The sequence below is a fragment of the Arachis stenosperma genome, chromosome 4, assembly GCF_014773155.1.
Source record: "Arachis stenosperma cultivar V10309 chromosome 4, arast.V10309.gnm1.PFL2, whole genome shotgun sequence".
Classification (NCBI taxonomy): domain Eukaryota; kingdom Viridiplantae; phylum Streptophyta; class Magnoliopsida; order Fabales; family Fabaceae; genus Arachis; species Arachis stenosperma.
The window spans coordinates 62600227-62604821 of NC_080380.1; the positions used below are offsets into that span (position 1 = coordinate 62600227).

Consider the following 4595-nt stretch of genomic DNA (forward strand, 5'->3'; position numbering starts at 1 on the left):
TTTCTAGAGGATTCTCCGGCCTTAGGTGGCATCAATGGTAATGGAAAAACAAAAAGCTTATGCTTTTACCACACCAAACTTAAAATATTGCTCGCCCTCGAGCAAGAGAAGAAAGAAAAGAAGAAGAAGAAGAAGAAAATATGGAGGAGATGGGGAGAGGTGTATTCGGCCAAGAAGGAGAAGAGAGGTTTGTGTTGTGTGAAAATTAAGGAGAATGGAGGAGTTTATATAGGGAGAGGAGAGGGGGTAGGTTCGACCATTTAGGGTGGGTTTGGGTGGGAAATAAATTTGAATTTGAAGGTAGGTGGGTTTATGGGAAAGAGTGGAAGGATGTGAGTGGTGAAGGGGGTAATTGGGAAGAGAGATTGAGGTGATTGGTGAAGGGTTTTTGGGAAAATGTGTTATAGGATTATTAGGAGGTAAGGTGAGAATATGGTAGGTGGGGATCCTGTGGGGTCTACAGATCCTGAGATGATCCTGTGGGTTCTACAGATTCTGAGGTGTCAAGGATTTACATCCCTGCACCAATTAGGCATGTAAAATGCCTTTGCATGCAATTCTGGCATTTAGACGCCGAAGTGATGCTCATTCTGGGCGTTCAACACCCATATGTAGCATGTTTCTGGCGTTGAACGCCAGTTCCATGCTTGTTACTGGCATTCAGCGCCAGCTTTCCTCAGGGCATATTCCTGGCGTTCAAACACCATGATGTTGCTTGTTTCTGGCATTCAGCGCCAGATCCATGCTCTATTCTGGCGTTGAACGCCAGCCAGATGAACCTTACTAGCGTTTAAACGCCAGTAAGTCCTTCCTCCAGGGTGTGATTTTTCTTCTGCTATTTTTGATTCTGTTTTTAATTTTAATATTTTTTTCGGGACTCCTCATGATCATGAACCTACTAAAACATAAAATAACAATAAAATAAAAATAAAATTAGATAAATAAAAATTGGGTTGCCTCCCAACAAGCGCTTCTTTAATGTCAATAGCTTGACAGTGGGCTCTCATAGAGCCACAAAGGTGTTCAGGTCAATGTTGTGGACTCCCAACACCAAACTTAGAGTTTGGATAATGGGGGTTCAACACTAAACTTAGAGTTTGGTTGGGCCTCCCAACACCAAACTTAGAGTTTGATTGTGGGGGCTCTGTTTGACTCTGTATTGAGAGAAGCTCTGCATGCTTACTCTCCCTTGTTACAGAAGGATAGCCATGTGCCTTAAACAAAAGGTAGTTCCCATTCAATTGAAGGACAAATTCTCCTCTGTTAACATCTATCACAACTTCTGCTATGGCTAGGAAAGGTCTTCCAAGGATGATGCATTCATCCTCTTCCTTCCTAGTGTCTAAGATTATGAAACCAGCAGGGATGTAAAGGCCTTCAACCTTTACCAACACGTCCTCTACTAATCCATAAGCACTTCTTACTGACTTGTCTGCCAATTGTAATGAGAATAAGGCAGGCTGTACCTCAATGATCCCCAGTTTCTCCATTACAAAGAGTGGCATAAGATTTATGCCTGACCCCAGGTCACACAGAGCCTTGTTAAAGGTCATGGTGCCTATGGTACAGGGTATTAATAATTTACCACGATCTTGTTTCTTTTGAGGTAGAGTTTGTTAAACCCATGTACCAAGTTCACTAATGAGCAAGTGAGGTTCACCTTCCCAAGTCTCATCACCAAATAACTTGGCATTCAGCTTTATGATGGCTCCTAGATATTGAGCAACTTGCTCTCCAGTTACATCTTCATCCTCTTCAGAGGAAGAATAATCTTTAGAGCTCATGAATGGCAGAAGGAGATTTAATGGAATCTCTATGGTCTCTATATGAGCCTCAGATTCCTATAGGTCCTCAATGAGGAACTCCTTCTTGATTGAGAGACGTCCCAGGAGGTCTTCCTCACTAGGATTTTCGTCCTTCTCCTTCCTTGTGCATTCGGCCATATTGATTACATCAATGGCCTTGCACTTTCCTTTTGGATTTTCTTCTGTATTGCTTGGGAGAATACTGGGAGGAGTTTCAGTGACTTTCTTACTCAGCTGGCCCACTTGTGCCTCCAAATTTCTGATGAAGGACCTTGTTTCACTCATGAAACTTAAGGTGGCCTTAGATAGATCAGAGACTAAATTTGCTAAATTAGAGGAGCTCTGCTCAGAATTCTCTGTCTGTTGCTGAGAAGATGATGGAAAAGGCTTGTTATTGCTTAGCCTGTTTCTTCCATCATTATTAAAGCCTTGTTGAGGCTTTTGTTGATCCTTCCATGAGAAATTTGGATGATTTCTCCATGACGAATTATAGGTGTTTCCATAAGGTTCACCCATGTAATTTATCTCTACTATTGCAGGGTTCTCAGGATCATAAGCTTCTTCAGAAGCTGCCTCTTTATTACTGTTGGATGCATTTTGCCATCCATTCAGACTTTGAGAAATAATGTTGACTTGCTGAGTCAACACTTTGTTCTGAGCCAATATGGCATTCAGAGAATCAATTTCAAGAACTCCCTTCCTTTGAGGCGTCCCATTATTCACGAAATTCCTCTCAGAAGTGTACATGAATTGGTTATTTGCAACCATGTCAATAAGTTCTTGAGCTTCTGCAGGCGTTTTCTTTAAGTGAATGGATCTACCTGCAGAATGGTCCAATGACATTTTGGAAAACTCAGATAGACCATATATTCTATTATGGTCCATTCTGAAAACATGTCAGAAGGACACTTTTTGGTCATCTGCTTGTATCTTTCCCAAGCTTCATAGAGGGATTCACCATCTTTTTGCTTGAAGGTCTGAACATCCACTCTAAGCTTGCTCAACTTTTGAGGAGGAAAGAATTTATCCAAGAAGGTCGTGACCAGCTTATCCAAGGTGTCCAGGCTATCTTTAGGTTGTAAGTCCAACCATGTTCTAGCTCTGTCTCTTACAGCAAAAGGAAAAAGCATGAGCCTGTAGACTTCAGGATCTACTCCATTTGTTTTGACAGTCTCACAAATCTGCAAGAACTCAGTTAAAAACTGAAAAGGATCTTCAGATGGAAGTCCATGAAACTTGCAGTTCTGTTGCATCAAAGTAACTAATTGAGGTTTCAGCTCAAAATTGTTTGCTCCAATGGCAAGAATTGAGATGCTTCTTCCATCAAACTTGGACGTTGGTTTAGTGAAATCACCAAGCATCCTCCTTGCATTATTGTCGTTGGGTTCGGCTGCCATCTCCTTCTCTTGTTCGAAAATTTCAGAAGGGTTTGCCTTTGGATTGTTGTAATTTAGCTTCTCTTAGTTTCCTCTTCAGAGTCCTTTCAGGTTCTGGATTAGCTTCAACAAAGATGCCTTTTTCCATATTCCTGCTTAGATGAAAGAGAAGAAAAAAAGAAAAAAAAAGAGGAATCCTCTATATCTGGACAAAGAGGATCCTTATTATTAGTAGAAGAAGAAAGGAATAAGAGTGGAGAATCCAATCACAAGGGTGAGGATAGAGGCAGTGATTGGAGATGAAGAGAGGTGAAGAGAATTGTTAGTAATAAATAAATAAATAGAAGAAGAGAAGAGAGAGAGAATTCAAAAATAATTTTGAAAAAGTAGTTAATGATTTTTGAAAATTAAAGATAAGATATAATTAAAGTTAAAATTTAAAACAATTAAAAAGAATTTTTGAAAAAGAGATGAGATATTTTCGAAAATTAAAGAGGGAAAAGTAGTTAGGTGGTTTTGAAAAAGATAAGAAACAAACAAAAAGTCAAATAGTTAGTTGAAAAAGATATTAAAATCAAATTTGAAAAGATAAGAAGATAAGAAGTTAGATAAGATATTTTAAAATCAAATTTTTGAAAAAGATAAAATTTTGAAAAAGATATGATATAAAAGATAAGATAAGATAGATTTAATTTTTAAAATTAAAATTAATTACTTGACTAACAAGAAACTAAAAGATATGATTCAAGAATTTAAAGATTGAACCTTTCTTAACAAGAAAGTAACAAACTTCAAATTTTTGAATCAATCATATTACTTGTTAGTATAATTTTCGAAAATCAAGATAAAATTAAGAAAAAAGATTTTTGAAAAATATTTAAAAAGATTTTCGAAAATAAAATTAAAAAATAAAAAAGATTTAATTTTTGAAAACGATTTTGAAAAGATAGGATTTTTAAAATTGAAAATTTGACTTGACTCTATAAGAAACAACTAATTTTAAAAATTTTTGACCAAGTCAACTCAAATTTTCAAAAATTTGGAGAGAAATAAGGAAAAGATAATTTGTTTTTGATTTTTGAATTTTTGATGATGAGAGAGAAAAACATAAAAAGGACCCAAAACATGAAAATTTTGGATCAAAACACATGATGCATGCAAGAACACTATGAATATCAAGATGAACACCAAGAACACTTTGAAGATCATGATGAACATCAAGAACATAATTTTGAAAAATTTTTGATGCAAAGAAAACATGCAAGACACCAACCTTAGAAATCTTTAATGCATGGATTCTAACAAACGAAAAATGCATATGAAATACAACAAAAGATGCAAAACAAGAAAACATCAAGATCAAACAAGAAGACTTACTAAGAACAACTTGAAGATCATGAAGAACACCATGAAC

General features: G+C 36.7%; 1 non-coding gene across 1 annotated transcript; it reads left to right on the forward strand.

Moving 5' to 3' along the window:
* Positions 1 to 2699: 2699 nt before the first annotated feature.
* Positions 2700 to 2803, forward strand: LOC130978321 (small nucleolar RNA R71). The gene has a single exon (XR_009085971.1). It is a non-coding gene; the product is annotated as a small nucleolar RNA R71 (small nucleolar RNA).
* The last annotated feature ends 1792 nt before the right edge of the window (positions 2804 to 4595 follow it).